Source organism: Mus musculus, chromosome X (genome assembly GCF_000001635.26).
Source record: "Mus musculus strain C57BL/6J chromosome X, GRCm38.p6 C57BL/6J".
Classification (NCBI taxonomy): domain Eukaryota; kingdom Metazoa; phylum Chordata; class Mammalia; order Rodentia; family Muridae; genus Mus; species Mus musculus.
Window position 1 is genome coordinate 86,917,825 of NC_000086.7, and position 19,315 is coordinate 86,937,139.

The 19,315-nt window shown below is 35.5% G+C and overlaps 1 protein-coding gene across 1 annotated transcript in view; it reads right to left on the bottom strand.

Moving 5' to 3' along the window:
* The window catches only part of Il1rapl1 (interleukin 1 receptor accessory protein-like 1), a 1,375,012-nt gene that overhangs the window by 176,888 nt on the left and 1,178,809 nt on the right, over window positions 1-19,315 (bottom strand). The gene's annotated exons all lie outside the window — the stretch shown is intronic.

Below are 19,315 nucleotides of genomic sequence, written 5' to 3' on the forward strand. Positions count from 1 at the left end.
CTATGAATGATAATTTAATGGTTGATAGATACAATTATTCTGCCCAAAGCCACCATCTTCAACTCGTGATTGGGGAGTATGACATAATATTAATTTGGTTTCAAATATTGCCTATGATTTGAGAGTCCTGGAATCTTAATAATATTTTCCCATTATATCCTTATTATGAGTTAGACAGCCAATTCTCAATCTCCAAGAACCCCTTGAGATTTTTGAGAAAAACATCTCAAAAAGTAAATAAATATGAGTTTATTTTTCTCTATCACTGGTTTGTTAAACGCCTACACTAATTAGAAGTATCATTTATCTGTTCTTGTAGAGGAAATAAGATATTCTAATTTGTTAGGGAAAAACATTTCATTTCTGACTATTAACAGAAAAACACGAACACAATTAATTTTAATTTTTCTAAAGTTACTAATAATCCAGATTGGGATAACTTTTTCTTTTTTCTACTTTTTGATTTATGAAAAGTTTTTAAACATTTATGTTATTTTCTATACTACTGGAATAAGAGGAATTTAAACTTAGAAAACTGGCTGTGAATAGAAGTCGAATATAATAGACACCACCACTACATATAGATTTTCTTGGTTGAATGAGTTCAGATTTCATAACTGAGTTTGTAACTGGGCACTTTGCCCATTGCCTAAGGGGACAATTGCCCTCAGCTCACTCTTCTCAGTTGTCATGTTGGGGAACTTTGTTTAGTGATTTCGCATCATTAAACTTGGCTTCAGCAATTTGCTGTAATCTTTAATAAAAAAGAAATTTTAATGTGGATTAATCTTCATATGAGTATAATTTCTTCAAGACTAATATCCATAAATACAAGATGATTTCACTTTATATTCAATATTAGAATGGGATAGCAGCATGGATTAAAATTCACTTAAAAAGAATTCTTTTAATAAAAACAAAACAATACTCCTTTGTGTTCCAGTATAAGAGCCTCAAGCATATGAATATTAGATAAATACCTGTGATAACATAACTTGAATTTGTTATAAAATTATGTTGTTTGAATTTTCTGTTACTTTCATTGTTATTAAATGTATTAATTATAAATCAAGCACATATATGTTGATGATTTCTAATAAAAAAATCATTTGATCACTGAAGAATGAATGCATATAAAACTTGTACAGGCAGGCTGAGGAAATGATTCAATTTGTAAAATGACTTGTGGAAGACCTTAGTTCAGATTTTGAGAACACACATAAATGTGGATATAATAGCACATTTTTATTCACAATTCTCCTATAGGAAGATGTGAAGCAGAGAGATGAGAAATGCCTGGAATGCTCATGGGTCAACTATTCTGGAGTGTTCAATAGAAGAAACACTGTCTGAAGGAAGGCAGAAGATAAGGACTAACACCCAAGGTTTCAAAACTTTCAACCAGAGTCCTCAGAGCTCCCAAGGATTAAATCACCAACCAAAGTACACATGGAGGGCCCCATAGCTCCAGCCACAGATAGACTTGTCAGGCATCAATGTGAAGGCTCGATAGGGGAATGCTAGGGCAATGAGGTGTGAGTGGGTGAGTGGGTAGGGGAACACCCTCATAGAAGCGCGGGAGAGGGGATGGGATAGGGGGCTTGCAGAGGGGAAACCGGTAAGGGGGATAACATTTGAAATGTAAATTAATAAAAAACAATTAAAAACAAACAAACAAACAAACAAAAACCTTCACATACATGCTGTGACATAGTGAGACTGTACCTAAGCATGCTGGTGAACAAACACAATGAAGCCTAAATTCTCACTTCAAAGAGATGGTATTAATGCGATTTTATTACTTTGATTAATAGTATCTTATTGTCTGCATCCTCTATTTTTATCACTGAATATCATATTATGTTGGGAACCTGTATTATATGTATTGTTTCTGCATATATTCTCATACTAGAAAAAACAAGAGTCTGGCATAATTTTCCATTGAAATACCCCAAGTGTCAAGAAAAGTTGCCCAGAATATAGTAAGCACTTACGGAATCTTTGTAAAATCATGGAATATTCTTTATTTCCAAATGAATAATGTAGCATTACTTCACAAAATAGTTTGTACATACATAAGCAACCATACACACAAAATTTAAATAGGCAAACACTTAAATTTTATTTTAAGTTTTATCTTGAGTTTTGTTTTAAGGTTAACATCAAAAAGTATTGCCAATGCCTTGATAATTCAGCCTTCTTACTAAGTAATCATTTATGACATACTTGGTACTAGCCAGTGAGACCCTTTGAGAGCTTACATTATAAAAAGTACACAATATAAGGATGCTGCCCTTGTTAGACAATCCTCACAAACTACAGAAATAGAATCACATGTGGTAACTAAAAAGATATAATTATACTGAAAAGCATAATAAAAGACTTTGAACAGATGGAAAAAATCTGATTTCCCCATCCCAGCACCAAATGTCACAAACACCTATGCAAGGTCTTAATGGTAAAGAAACGGATGGATGCTTTGCTTCCATCTGTCTAACACTCAAGATCTTCTGTAATGTAAAAGTTGTCTCAAGGTTTTCTTCCATCCTGTAATTATCCACTCTTCCTTTGATGGTTAATGCAGAACTGCTTAATAATTCCTTAATGTGGTACTTCTAAGGGTAATAGCTTTGTCTAATGAGAATTAAAATAAAAACTCATGAATGACACATAACTATCAAATACCTTCCCATTAGTTCAACCAGTAAGAAACATGTCTATAGTGTGACAAAATTTCTGTAATTATCTATAATTTAGAAGGGGTTTAAAGGAGCTTTAAATTATATAGAGTTCAGGAATTGGGCACTATGCTTTATATTTTATTATATGCATTTCCATACTCATTCAGTTTACTCTGAGTATTGAGGGATCAACATCCTCCAGCTTCTAGTATACATAGTCCCACATTGCCCATGATTTTCTTTCTATTCCATTCTTCATATTGTCATTGGATTTTGCTAAGCACAGGAAAAAAAAAACTCAAATGGCTAAGAAGCACCTAAAAAAATATTCAAAGTCCTTAGTGATCAGAGAAATACAAACCAAAACAACCCTGAGATTCCACCTTACACCAGTCAGAATGGCTAAGATCAAAACCTCATGATGTCTAGGATGTGAAGAATGAGGAACACTCCTCCATTGCTGGTGGGATTGCAAACTGGTACTACCACTCTGGAAATAAATCTGTAAGTTCATCAGAAAATTGGAAATAGATCTACCTGAAGACCCAACTATACCACTCTTGGACATATTCCCAAAAGATGCCCCACCACACCACAGGGGCACATCTTCTTCTATGTTCATAGTGGCCTTAATTGTGATAGCCAGAAGCTGAAAACTACCCAGATATCCCACAATAGACTAGTGGTTATAGAAAAAGTAGTTTATTTCTACAATGGAATATTACCCAGCTATTAAGAAGGAGGACATCCTGGGTTTTGCAGGCAAATGGACAGAACTAGAAAATATCATGCTGAGTGAGGTAACTCAGACCCAAAATGACATGTATGGTATATACTTAGTAATAAGTGGATATTAGACAAAATAGTACGGAACACCCAAAATACAGTCCACAGAATTCAAAAAGATCAACAAGCTAAAGAGCCCAAGTGAAGACACCCCACTCCCACCTGGGAGGGAGTAGAAAGCAATCACAAGGGGGAAGGAAGGGAGGGACCTGGGTGGTAAAGAAAATGGTGGTTAGGGTGGGGGAAAGAGGGGAACATGATCTGGTATTGGGTTGGGGAAAGGGACTGAAGTCCTGAGGACCAGCCGAAAGAATGGGAATAGGCAACCTCGGGAGGTAAGATGTTGGGGGGAACCCTCCACAATGTACCAGAGACCTGGGAGATAAGAGACTCTCAGGACTCAAAGGGAGAGACATTAGAAAAAATGCCTTACAGTGGGGAGAAGGAACTTGTAGAGCCTACCTCTAGCAGAAAGATGGGACATCAAGTGAGGGATGGGGTTGCCATCTCACAGTCACATCTATGACCCATGATTGTTCCTGTCTGAAAGAACTGCAGGGATGGAAATGCAGAGAAACCTGAGGAAAAGAAGGTCCAGTGACAGACCCAAAGTGGGATCCAGCCCAAGGGGAGGCCCCAAGGCCTGAAACTATTACTGAGGCTATAGAGAGCTCACAAAAAACGGACCTAGCATGACTGCCTTCCAAAAGACCAAACAAGCAGCTGAAAGAGTCAGATGCAGATAATTGCACCTAGACAATGGACAGAAGCTACTGAGCCCCATGGTTGAACTGGGGGAAAAGCTGGAAGAAGCTGAGGAGGAGGGCGACCCTTTAGGAGGACAACAGTCTCAATTAACCTTGACCCCCCAAGACCTCTCAGACTGGGTCACCAAGCAGGCAACATACACCAGCTGATATGAGGCTCCCACAGTACAGCAGAGTACTGCTCGGTATGAGTTTAGTCAGAGAAGATGCACCTAACCCTCAAGAGACTGAAGGCCCCAGGGTGGGGTGGGGGTGGAGTGGTGTGGAAATTATCTTGGAGACAGGGGGTGGGGAGAAGGTATGGGATGGGGAAGAGTCAGAAGGTGGACTGGGAGGGGAATAACATCTGGAGTGTTAAAAAAAAGAATCAATAAATTTTGAAGAAAAGAAAGAAAGAAGAGAGTGAAAGAAGAGAGAGAGAGGGAGAGAGAGAGAGAGAGAGAGAGAGAGAGAGAGAGAGAGAGAGAGAGAGAGAGAGAGAGAGAGAGATTAATTGCTGGTCTAAACAGTACTTTCTTCACTTTCTCATTTGGGTGAATGATTAGCCCTAGAATAATATAAAACTAAATTCTCCTCATTCAGATGTTATAATTTATAGTATTTTTGTAGGATACAATGTGCTACATATTTCTAGTACCTCAGGAAGATTTCCCTCTAACCAAGAAATTACCACTGAAGAGTTTGACTAAAGCTCTCTCTGTCTTCATGTTAATGCCTACACACTCATTTATGTCTGTTTTTTTTTTTGTATAACAATGAGTTGAGAGTCATTTTTTTATTAGATATTTTCTTTACTTACATTTCAAATGTTATCCGCTTTCCTGGTTTCTCCTCCAAAACCCCCTATGCCATCTCCCCTCCCCCTGTTCACCAATCCACCCACTTTGCTATGTGGTCCTGGCATTCTCCTACACTGGGGCATTGATTCTTCACAGGACCAAGGGCCTCTCCTCCCATTAACGACTGACAAGGCCATCCTCTGCTACATATGTGGCTGGAGCCATAGGTCCCTTCATGTGCACTCTTTGGTTGGTGGTTTAGTCCTTGGGAGCTCTGGGGTACTGGTTGGTTCATATTGTTGTTCCTCCTATGTGGCTGCAAACCTCTTCAGCTCCTTCAGTCCTTTCTCTAGCTCCTTAATTTGGGACCTTGTGCTCAGTCTAGTGATTGGTTGTGAGCATTGACCTCTGTATGTGTCAGGCAAGAACTTGTTGGCATCCACAATAGAGTCTGGGTTTGGTAACCATATATGGGATAGATCCCCAGGTGGGGCAGTCTCTGGATGGCCATTCCTTTAGTCTCTGCTCCACACTTTGTCTCTGTATCTTCTTCCATGGGTATTTTGTTCCCTCTTCTAAGAAAAACCAAAGATTCCACAGTTTGGTCTTCCTTCTTCTTGAGCTTCACGTGGTCTGTGGATTGTATCGTGGGTTTTCTGAGCTTCTAGGCTAAAATCAACTTACCAGTGAGTGCATACATATAAGTGTACTACCCTTTTATTGCTTTTCATCACTGAGATTTTCTATGTACATGCTGATGCATATTTTGTTCATTTCCACTGTGAGATATTATGAATATAGCTGTTAAGAATATCTGTGAACAAGCATTTCATTGTGTACCATGGGTAGATATGCTTAGGATTTGTTTTGTAAGATGCTATACCATTTACTCTATGATTTTATTGAATGACTTCCCTGTATCTTATTGACAACATCTAAAGGTTCTTGAGCCATATCCTTATAATACTTGATATGCTTAATCTTTAAATTTTCAGTAATTAAAACAGCTGTGCAATAATATCACATTGGGAAATTAATCTACCTGATCCAGCTAATGAACAATGCATACATTTATTATCTGTTCTTATAACTTCATTTGGGAAGTATCTGCTTTCATAATGAATATATTTTCATTGACAGTTCACTATAATGATTTGAAAAATGGCTGAAATCTCTAGTAACAGCACATCTACCCAGGAATTTTGGCTTGCATGAACTGATTAGTTCATTGAGTTGAAATCTACTGACATTCATACCATTATGCAATTTAATGCAGGAATTTACAATTTTATATATAGACATATCTTGTTAGTTTGCCAAAAGAAACAATGATAGTCTGACTAGTACAGCCTATTAATGTCTGTGATAATCAACTAATTCCATTCTTTTAACTTAAAACTATGAGCCATATTAGAATATTTATTCTCCATAAAATGAATATAATCTCAAATTGGCAGAATAAGAGTTTCCCACAAATATGAAAGGAGATAGAGATGGCTCATTTGTCTATAAAATATATGATAAATATAATTCATGTATGGAAGTTAGCTAACTTAAATAAAATGCTTGTTTGCAACCATACTCCTTGACTGAAAATCCTACTGAACTTTTTTTCCCTTAAGATTATGAGGAAGTTTGGGAACTAAAAGTGGTTCTATTTTAATGATCTAAATCTAATTTTTAATTCCAAAATTGATAAGTAAAGCAGCCACTTTTCATATTTCACACTCATACTTATCTATATAGTTCTAGAGCACAATTTTATTTTTTGTTTAATCCCTGAATTAAAAATGGTGTAGAACATACAGAATATGACTTCATTTGAAATGCATGCTATTTGCCTGTCTGTGACTTGTATCTTAGAAAGGCAGCTTGTTATGCTTGGTATATTGCACTAGGATCCTACACTAGAGGAAGTAGAGTCAGGTATGGAAAAATTGAATGGCCAAAGTATGCTATGTCAGTGATGACATGTTTAATAGGACAAATACATGCAGAACTTAATCATGGAAAAGGGGACTTAGAAATGTAAATCACGAATGAAAAAGGTGCATAGTAACAGTGCAATAAATAAATATAATCAATGTGAACATTTAAAAGTCTATGTTAAGTACCAGTGGCTATATTGAACTTATATCTACTTGGAAGATGCATTTTGGGGGATTTTACTTCAATAAAGTCCAACATGATATTCATAACTTGGGAGGGGCCCAAATGCCCTTCAAAGAAATAGGTTTCTATTATTTAGAGTAATGGTAGCCTTCATTTGTGCTCTGTACACAGCCATTCTACACAGACAATGTGTTCACCAGTATGGCAAGAGCATGAATTTAAAATAACAAAGAAGAAATACACATTTAAACTGTGTGTCATCTTATATCAAATCAGTTTTAGTGTCTGTTTTACTTTCAGCAATATCCCCAAGATGTGTGACAACATGAGGTCATACACATTTCTAAAATGTGACTTCTAATGCTAAAACCCACAGTGATAGCAATAATAATAATGAATTCCAAAGAATGTCTGGTAAAGATAACCAATTATTATTTATGTGGAAGAATGTTTTGTTAGAGAATTTCCACATTTCTCAGGGAACTCTTTCCATGCTGCAGAAAATACTTCCTGACCCAGACATGATTTCTTCACAATTTTTGCAGCCTAGCTCCTTCTGATAACCTATACACACATGGGGCAATATGCATATATATACTTTTCTGATTTCTCCAATTGTCCATTGTAATTTCTCCGTCTGCACATTACCAGTCCTTAAAGCCTTCCACAGACTTGCCAGCTTCTCATATTCTTTCTGATAATCAAAGCCAGGTGCTGTAGGCAGGGCTCTTCACACCCTTGCCTAAAAACATTGACTTCTTTCTACTATAGAAAACGAAACACCTTAGTTCTTTGAGAAAGAATATCCTTAAACATCATATATAAGACCCATTTACATGCCTTCCATGTCTCCCTTCACTATCCTTTTTTTCTGACAATAAGCTTCATTGGAAAGTGTCATAGATATAAAAAAAATTCTTATACATATTTAGGCAGTTCTGTATGTTATTTCTCCATAGAAATTATTTTTAAATAATGTTTTCATTTATTTTTTGAAAATAACACACAAATTACTTGGATTATATTTATTCCTTTCCCATAAAATTTTTTCTTCTAAATGTACTATGTTAAGTAAAATTTTACTCCCCTTTTCCCCCTAAGAATTATCAGTTAGCTCAAGGTCCACTTCTTCTTCTGGGACTTAGGTGTTTTGTTTTGTTTTGTTTCGTTTCGTTTCGTTTCGTTTCGTTTCGTTTCGTTTTGTTTTGTTTGAGGGGGCGTTGAGACAGGCTTTCTCTATGTAGTCCTGGCTGTCCTGGAACTCAGAAATTCCTCTGCCTCTGCTTCCCAAGTACTGGGATTAAAGGTGTGTGCCACCACGCCCGGCTTAATTTAGGTATCATAATGTTCAGCTTTTTAGGTTTGCTTTTGTTTGTTTTGTTTTTGTTTTGTTTTGTTTTGTTTTGTTTTTCTTGAAACAGTCTTTCCCTATGTGGTCCTGGGTGTTCTGGAACTGGTTCTGCATATTTTTCTTTGTGTCTTACTCTCATACCTGTATAGCATGCAACTTTACTTTGTCTATTGAAAACTTAACATATACCATGGTCTCCTCACCTCTCCTCTCCTCTCTTCAGTCCCTCCACATCTTCTTCTCTCCCTTACTCTCATCTCTTCCCTCATCTCCTTCCCTCTCTGCCTCTGTCTCTATGGCTTTGTGTTGCTGTGTCTGTCTCTCTCTGTGTGTCTCTCTCTCCTCTTTCTTTATAACTCCACCTGTCTCCCACAATATGCTCCTCAACTTATAATGGAGTTAAGCACCTTAATGAAAGAATGATAAATTGAAAATACTATGAGTTCAAACTCCATGAAATACACCTATCCTACTGACTACCATAGTATGGAAGCAGTATACTGTGTAGAGTTTTGTTTCCTTTTAGGATCGCAAGCATGGCTGCAGGACTTCCAATGCTTCCTGCTATAATTTGGCACCAGGAAAGATGATCACATTGCATGTCACCAACTCACATAAATGAGAAAACTCTACTATTAATATTGATTTTGTGCACAGTACCATAATGTTGAAACCATGAGTCAGAAATAACTCATGTGAGTATTTTCACAAAGATAAATAACAGAGCAATGAAAGGACAATATGGTTTATTCAGCTCAGTGTGGGTTTTCAATCAACCAGAGAATCAGTGCGTTATTCAAATTTCAGGAGTATCATTTCAACATTTAATGTCAGTAGGTGCCAGAACAACTGTGGCCAAGAAAGAAGCACGCTTGCCTGGATCGCAGATAATGGTGAGAGGGCAGTAAACATTCATTTGTAGCAGAAAGTGAGCTCCAGTTTTCTACATCTTCAAGTTTAAAGAAAGTGGATGCTTATAAATATTCTGTCAATTTTAAATATAAGCATTCAATTAGCAGACTATAAGAAACACCATATATTGCAAACAAAATTACTTACAGTTAATAAACATTAGTAACTGTCAGTCTTGAACTGATTTTAATGGATGCTAAAACATCTCAAAATTAGTGAATTTTCAAGGTTTTTGAGTCACTTTGAGAAAAGAAATGAGCTTTACTAGGATACTATATTGATTAGGTTATTATACAGCTATTGAATTTTAAAGTGCAGTTGGAAGAGGTCGTGAAAGTAGTTTTAGAAGTTCTCCATTCCACACTCAGGAGTTACAAACATTTCAAGTGTAAGATCTCTCTTTGGGGGGGGGCTTTAGAAATGGGCCATGAGTAGAGTGTTTAGTAAGCAAGCATATGGACTGACTTCTGATCCCCAGCACCCATGTGGAAATTGAGGCATAAAGGCACATGTCTATAACTCTAGTACTATGGTAGTAGAGACAGGAGGTTGCTTGGGCTTGCTGTCCATCCTGCCTTGCTAAATTCAAGAAGCAATAACAACAAACAAAATAACCAGTTGTTTTCAGGGACAATGTTCATCCAGTCAGGTGTAAGGAAAGATTGCCCCTTCTATAAATCAGTGACTGCCTTTCCCTATATAGGTGCTCATTCATAATGATTTAAAGCCTTTTTTACAATTCCATCCTCATTCCTTAATAACAAGATATTCTCTTTCTGTAGTTTGATTTTGTTGACATATTAGAAAAAAAGCAACCACATTAAACTAAAACCTAATTATGGTTTCTGATTTTATGTGTCATTATATGTATTTCTTTTAAAAATGATTCTGTTCTTTAAAAAGAGTGGTTAGCTCAAACTTTAGTAGTTAGGAATATGATTTCCAGGTAAATAAACACCTAGGGATGACATCTGCTTGGCTTTCTTCAAAGATTTTAGGGATGCAAACTACACTAATCTGTGTTCCATACATGTAAATGCTGGGTAGTATATTTAATCACCTCCCTCTCTTGGAAGATTGCACAACATCCTCTTTACAAAAGATGGAGCAGAAAACCTAACTGATCAAAATTCAGAACCGCAGAGCCAAGTTAAAACTGATCCATTTACAACACAAGTCCTGTACCTAAGCTCAGCATTCATTGTGTGAAAGGGGGCAGAATGAATGCAAGAGTCAGAGGAACAGGGTTTGCTATGAGACTGTGTCGCCTAGAAATATCAGAGAAGCTACACAATGATGTCTCATCAACATGGCTGCCAAAACATGACCTCAGCAAGGATGGCAAAAATAGGTATGCTAATGTGGAAGGGGAAGAAGCTAAAGAGGCCTTAGCCCTACAAAAAAGAACTACAGGCAACTAAGGAGAGCAGGAGAAATAGTTTTCTACAGAGAGGAGCTCATCGATTGATTACCCTATACAAAATCGTCAGCCCTGAAAATACATACATACAAGTAACATTATATGAACTGAGTATGTTGTATTTATATATATTTAGAAACATACAAATGTACACATATTTGAAAACAAGTTATGAAAACACCACAAATTTTAAAGAGAGCAAGATACATGGGAAAGGTTTGAGGGATAAAAGAGAAAAAAGAAAATAATGTAAATATATTATATTTTAAAGTATTTAATAAAATGTATAGGTATTAGAAAATTCATCAGCTATTATGACTTCTTTGAAAATATTCAGTTTAATATCCTGAGCACAATATGGATTATTAAATTTGCTTTTTGTTAAAATGCCAACATCTGTTGTCAGATTGAAAAAGAAAATATTTTTTGTGAATCTATAGTAATTCATCAATCATAATCACTATGGAAACACATAGCATCAAAGAAAGTCAAAGCTTCATGTGATATTAAAATAATACTTTAAAATATATTGTTATTTAAAATACTGACATCATAGTTTAAGATATGAAAAGCATATGAGGAAACACTTTGTAATCTATGAGACAATATTCAAGAGATATTATCAGTAATAATAGTGCAGAATCTTTAATTTTCTAAGCCTAATTTATAAATTATATTTCTTGTTTATACTATGTGCACCCACATCATAACAACTTACTTTTACAACTTGTGAAGAGATTCCATTTATTAATCTCATGAAATTAATACAATTTAAGGTCTCGATGGTAAGACAGATGATAACTGATGATAAATGGCTCCTCAGAAAATATTGTAACTTCCTTCTGAAACTCAGTAGGCTCCTTGGAGTCCCTATGGATATATGTGACTTTTCATTTGGTGACAGAATCTGATTAACTTTTTAGATCAATTGAGTGTTTAAAGTTTGATAAAGCTATGAATAAGATAGTGTCTAAGTAATGTCTATAATATAATTATCTTTTATTTTATAATGTACATGTGAAAAATTATTTTGTTTTGCCTACATTTGGAAACATGTGGGAATGAGAGATGGCTCAGTTTAACATAAATGAACTACTCTTTTAGCAGACTTGAGTTCAACTCCTAGAACCTACACAGGGCAGCTCACAACGACCCAGAACTCCAGATCCAAGGTCATCCAAAGACTTTGGTCTTGGTTGGCATCAGCAATCATGTGCACATATGTACAAAGACACTCACATCTATATGTATAACTTAGATAGTAAATATGAAAAATGAATCTGTGACATTCATATTCATAAACACACATGTACACAATAAAATAGAAGATAATTTTGATGAAATTTGAATTGTTATATAATGAAACAGTTGAAGGCTTTTTATACAGGAGTAGAAGTGCTTCATGTAGATTTTTAAAAATTAGGAAGCAAACTCAACTATAAAGAAATTATCTTAATCAATGAAATGATACTATTGGGTTTTTGCATTTTTTGTTGTGTTCTTTTTCTAATTTTTAATTTTGGAATAAAATCAAAGTGTCTGTAAAGGAATAACCAGAGTCAGTCATTCATTGGACTTTTTCATTATCAAATCTACAGAATTGCCCAGCATAATTTTCATTGGTTAAGGAACATAATGTTACTGAAGGAATGACCATCCAGAGACTGGCCCACCTGGCCACAAACCCAGACACTCTTGCATATGTCAGCAAGATTTTGCAGACAGGAGCCAGATAGAGCTGTTTCTTGTGAGGATCTATCAGTGTCTGGCAAATACAAAGTGGATGCTCATAGTCATCTATTGGATGGAACACAAGGCCTTTAGTGAAGGAGCTAGAGAAAATACACAAGGAGCTGAAGGGGTCTGCAACCCTATAGGAGGAACAACAATATGAACTAATCACTATCCCCAGAGATCCCTGGGACCAAACTACCAATCAGAGAAAACACATGGTGGGACCTGTGTCTCTAGCTGCATATGTAGCAGAGAATGGCCTAGTTGGTCATCAATGGGAGAAGAAGCCCTTGGTCTTGGGAAAGTTCTATGCCCCAGTACAGGGGACTACTAGGGCCAGGAAGCAGGAATGGGTGGGTTGGGGAGCAGGGTGAGGGGAGAGGGGAATAGAGGATTTTCAGAGAGGGAACTAGGAAAGGGGATAACATTTGAAATGTAAATAAAGAAAATATCTAATTCAAAAATAGTAAATAAATAAATAAATATTTTTCACAAATATACTATTTGTTTTCATTTTTCCTAATTATATTTTGATGTTTAAATTTTTTAAATGTTTTATCAAGGGCAAGCTATCAAAATTTTAATATCAAAGAGTCATAATGTTCTGTTTTAAAAGACATGGATCTGGGAATATGGAAACATTGCTTCTGTCAGTATTTTAGTGGGTGGAGTTTTAAAAAGCCCAATTTTCTATTATCTGTGAGCTCTAGTTTTCCAGTGTGTCAGTTGAGGTAAGAGATCATATCTCATTCCCCTTCCAGTTTACCGCCATAGTGTTTTTACTATAAGTATACATCCTCGTTGGGCATTTTCAGAAACCTAAGCTTATTAGCAGACTGATAAATGTCCATCAGTTTCATCATATATAGTCCACAAATTTTTATTACCTTTATTTATATGTATGTCTGTGTGCACAAACATGAGACAGTGTGTGTGTGTGTGTGTGTACCTGCACATTTGTACATGTGTTGTAAATTAGAGGACAACTTGGAGAAGACTGATCCATCTTTCTATCTTGTGGGTACAATGCTCAAACTCAGGTTGTCAAGTCAATAGGCTTGGCAGTAACTGAGCTACATTGTTGTCCCAAACATGGTTATTTTTAAATAAATATTTCAGGTTTCATTTCATATTTCATTTCACTTCATATGTCACTTCATAATATTTTGTCCATGAACAAGCAATGTCAGTATCACCTGAAGCCTTATTGTAAATTTAAATTCCCAGGTTTCACACACAAAGTACAGATTTGCATCTTAATGTGATTGCCAGGAGATATTGGAGAATATTAAAGTCAAAGAAGCACTGATTTAGTAATGGATACTTTCCCCGACATGATTCCTCATGTAGAATTTGTTATTTTAAACAGTGTACTCTAGTATACATTTCATTACTCTCTCTCTCTCTCTTTCACTCTCTCTCTCTCTCTCTCTCTCTCTCTATATATATATATATATATATATATATATATCATGTTTTGATTTATAAGTATTTGATGATGGAACACATTTAGTGCATGGATTTTTGCTTTCTTTGCTATTTCTACTAGTAGTATTATAATAAAGACTAAATAGAAGCATAATAGAGAAGAACTGTAGACAATCTTGAAAGATTTTTCTGACATAAAGTATAATAATTGATATCTTGGTAGGAGAAATAAGTACTGGTTCAAAGATAAGAGTAAAGGTTATTCATTCACATGTTCACCAAAATATTTGGAGGACTGTTATGACCAACACATTCCCTATGAAGTTATCATTCTAGGACAAGGGTTACCCTACAAATCCAAGAAGAAATGGTTGGCAATTTCAATTATGACAGAGAGAATAAAGTTATACTTTAAAGGCTTTTTTTTTTTTTTTTTTTTTTTTGGTCTGGGAAATGTAGATCCATTGATAAAGTGCTTGCACAAAGCTCTGGGTTAGATCTCCAGCGCTGCTAATCCTGTACTCCCAAATTACAGGAGGTAAATGCAAAAGTAGCTGCTGCCAATTCAAGGTCAGCATGGTCTATATAGCAAGTTCCAATCTAATGCACTATCTCAAAAAACAAAACAAAAAACTCTTTCTCTTTGGGCACTCTCGTCTTTTGGGTATTTTGAGACCATGGTCTCTTCTACATTCCCTATTGAATTTGCAATGTTCACTCTTGTAGTTTATAAAAGGAAAAATAAATGTCTATTGATATGTTAACATAATAAATATAGGAAGTTAATTCCTTTGTATACTTTCAGTCAAAATCTCTATATGATATGTAACTTATTAACCTCTGTAAAATGTATGTGTTATAATAGTGAATTATTGTTTTTCAGGGAATATATATTATATTAATATTTTTTAATCCATAAGGCATAATGGTATATATGAAAAGCACATGTACACTTTCTAATATTCTTTTCATAAACACGGAAAATGAAGCAATAATTGGAGTGGTTTGCATAGGAAATATTAACTATAAAGATAATATTAACTATATAATTTAATAATTATTTTGTTGCATATGTAGAAAAACACTTTTATAGCAAAACCCTATCACATTTGAATTTAATTTGTCAAAACCCCTGTGAAAATACTCTTATTTTTATTTCTAGTAGGATTTACATGTTTTAACCTTTTGGAGGGAGAGATCATTCGGAGTGTGCTGCTGATTTCTTCTGTCACATATCTTTGTGGATTTGTTGAGATAATGTGTCTGCATTTCAAGCTATGCAGACGTAAAGGAAAATTTCTCAGGATTGTCCAATTACTGTGTCCGTGTGGTTCATAAATAACTGAAAATATTACATTTTCAAGCAATCATGTCTATAATTAAAGATGATCAACTGTTATCCAATCTCATATCAGCATAAAGAAAGCAGAACATAAAAGCTTTCCCCTATTTAGATGACCGTAAATAAATTTGTTCTTGCTTCAAAGCTTAGCCCTTACACTGTAATTAGATTTAAATATAGTACTGTTGTTTTTAAATAACAGATGCCTACCATCTTGTACACTTCCATTTTTATGAAAATATTTTTTATTATTGGCTAAAAAGCCCAGCAGGATTCTCATTTCTATTACAGTCTGCATGTTTCAGTTTGTACAATGAATAAATCGAGAAGAAAAAAAAAGTTTGGAATACAAAGGGTGAAAATCTGATAGCAATCCCACCTCAGAGTTCCCTGAGTAACTAGTGTCAAGGTTTGTAAAAACAGTAAAAAATAAATGCCTGACAGTTTAAAAGTGTTGTTTGACTCATAAGACTCAATTACAAATTGACTAAAAAACATGTTCAACTCTGAGGAGTTTCATGTTTAATTGTACCTAATTAGCAGTGAGTAATGAACCAATAATTGCACAATGAATTAATTTGATGTAAGTAATAATACTGAGTCTAAAATCATAATTCTTCAGTTTTGTTAATATAAGTTTTTGAACATGCGTATTTAGTAGTGGTTCCTAAATAAGAACTTAAACAACATTAGTGAAACATGCTAACTTTTTAAATGTACATGTTTTTGTTCATATAGGCAAAGCTTGGATGTATTTAATAATGCCTATAAGATAATTATTAATGGTCAGTCTTCTGAGAGCACACACATCTGATTAAGAGGAGCTAACAAACCAAAATACTAAATACTTCTTATCACAATCCCTATATCTCTCCTTTCCCACTGTCTCTTGCTTTCATTCTAGAAAGTTTCTAAAATTCAAAAATACAAATTTTTATTTCCATCTGAAGAAAAGCATAGAAACAAGACATAAAGAAACTATATAAATCAAACAAATCCTAGAACTTTACAATACATGGCATGGTAGAGTGAATGCAGAAAAGGGGAGAGGCAGGCTAAAGTAACATAATTACAAAAATGCAAGCAAGGTAAGTTTAGAGTATGAGAGCATAAGGCCCAATGGAACAAACTGTGCTTAGCAATTAGGAGAAGAGGTTGTGCAAACATCTTTAAAGGTCTCAGAGCCTAATTGCCTGCTATGTTCATGAATAAGCAAAGAGATTCATGTGGCAAGAATTTGAAAAATGTAGCAGGGGTGAGTAGAGATTATGTTGAGAGTGTATGTACAATGGTGATGTTTTGTTCTGTAATCTATATCATTGATTAGGCCTGTACTGAGGAGGGGATGATCAAATCCTACCTCATGGTAGCTCACAACCATCTTTATTGGGATCTGATGCCCTCTTCTGCAGTGTCTGAAAATAGTGACAGTGTACTCATATACATTAAATAATTATTAAAAAAACTATCATTCGAAATATGAGTGACTTACAAAAAGCTGCTCTACTTGAAGAGCTCCCTGAGCAAATTAATAGCAGACATTGCCAAAGTCTCAACCTGCAGTTAACCTTCCACTTTCTACATAGACTATGGATCTATGTGTCCCAGGAGTCAGTGTCCTCCCCACACTATGAAATAACAGGCCCAATTTCTTGAGTCTCTTACAGACACTCTGAGCAAATTTCATTGAAATAGGCAATTATCACACTCACTCTGAAGGTCCAGATATTTAGCATCAAGGAAAACAAGAGGAAAAGTCAGTTCTAATTTATGTCTAGAAATTAAGCATCCATTGCTCAGCATAATATGTGCTAATTTCTCTATTGAAACCTGAACCTTGCTTCTATCTCTGACAATATACCTCTCACTTATCATTAAGATGTTAGTTTAAGCATTATTGACACAGAACAAATTTCCCCAGTGCTGGCAGTATAATAGTGCAACTGTCTTGGCAAAAGGGAAGATATAAATGCCTTTCTTTTTGATTATTGGACTATTGAAAAGATGGAATTGGAATTTCCAGGGCAACCTCATTGTTTAAAAACAAAAAGGCTAGAAGTCCTGTCGATCCAGAAAAGGAATCTGTATCCCAGGAGAGATTTCAAAGTTCTGAACTCTTATCAAACAAGCTTGCAAGAAAGACCTGATTTTTCAGTGATGTGTATGCCTATACTTTGACCTCAACTGTTTAGTTACACATGTTTCTTACCCTATAGGTAATTCTAAACATCAAGTCAAGACCCTAAAGTTATACTCAGAGGTCACTAAGCTTCCTTGTTCCTATTCCCAATGTGGACACAGTGAATAAATGTACATTCTCTGCTCTTCACTATAACTTTTTTTAAAAACTGGTCTGTTGGTGACAGCTGGCCAAGACAAAATTATTAGGGTTACCAGAGGTCAGTTTCTCACACTCAAGCTCCAGTAACAATGGGTTCCCTTTTCATGGATTCTAATTCTATATGCTGCCTCTTAAAAATAAACATTTAGTTCCTTTTTAAATTTTAAATAATGGATCTCTCCCTCCAACTGGAGAACCAAAAGGAAAAAACAAAACAAAAGAAATCCAAAGAATAGGCAAACTAAAACAAAAAAATATTAAAACAAATACATACACATACACACACCATCACCATCACCAACAATAGCAATCCATGAAGTCTCTTTTGTGTTGGCCAACTACTACTAGGCCTGGGATCTGCCCTAGGGTGTGGTTGATACCCCCAGTGTTAAAGAAAACTAATTTCCCATTTCCCTACAGGTATCAGTTGCAAGGAGCTTTTGGTTAGGGGTGACACTTTATGTTCACTTCCCCTTCTCATTGTTGGGATTTCTGTCTAGTTTGAACCTGTGCTGGTCCTTTGTATATACTGCCATAGTCTTTGAGTCCATACTATGTGCTAGTCCCGTTTTGTCTCAAAGATACTGTTTCCTTGGAGTCATCCACCATCTCTAGATCTTATCTTTCCTTTTCTTCTTCTACATAGATCCCAGTGTCTTGAGGGGAGAAGTTTGATGGAGACATTTGAGTGAGTATTCCATTGTCTCTCTCACTCTGCTCTGTGGGTACAGCAATAAGCCAGTAGACATCATTTTTATGGCTTATGACCTTTACAGTTCCTTTAGCAGAAAAATAGTAGGCTTTCCCCTAGCCTTATGAGACCTATGGGTTCTATCTCATGGAGTGGGCCTTAAATACAATGATAAAGTTGTTCCCATTACATTTGGGCCACTATAACACTAGTACATCTTATTTATAGGCAGGTTTCTCTTGTAGGTCACAGGGTGTATCTGGGGGAAACTGATGATTACTTCTCTGATAGCTTGAAGGGTACCTTCAAGTACCATAATGCTTATCCATAGTGGTATAACTTCTAGTTGGGTATTACCTCAACTTCCCCATGTTCAATGGCATAAGTTAATATCATTTTCAACAACAGGGCCTTATTGTGGAGAGGAACAAATAGCCTTGGCAACAGCATATGATGTTTGGAGGAATCTATGGAACCCCTTTGGCCAATAGCTCAACAAGATGTAACTCATTCCTGGCACTGGAGGTTTTCCTTCATGGAATAAGATGTCTAGCTGAAATATTATCTCCTCTACTATGTGTTTAGTCCATTTAGATTTTATATGTACATAGGTTTCCATATGGTTTCTCAAGTAACCTTTAGTATTAGTTTTTTCTCCTCATATTTACTCATTTACAATGACTCCTATATCTACCCCTTCTTAATGCTTTTATTCTAGCTTCCCTCTATCTCTTAAAAATATGTACTCTTTTTTTCCTTTCCTCGTAACTTATCCTCTTCTTTCCTGGTCTCTTACTATCTACCTCTCTGTAAAAGTCTCTTTTATTTTTTTAGATGTAATTGTTAACTCAGAGGCTTACTGCTGAATAAATTTACCCCATGTAGTTCTTGTTGAACTCTAGATGGCTGGTTAAATTCAGCTGGTTGAAACTGCTCTTCAAGCTGACTGATTCAATCTGGATTCTCTTGGC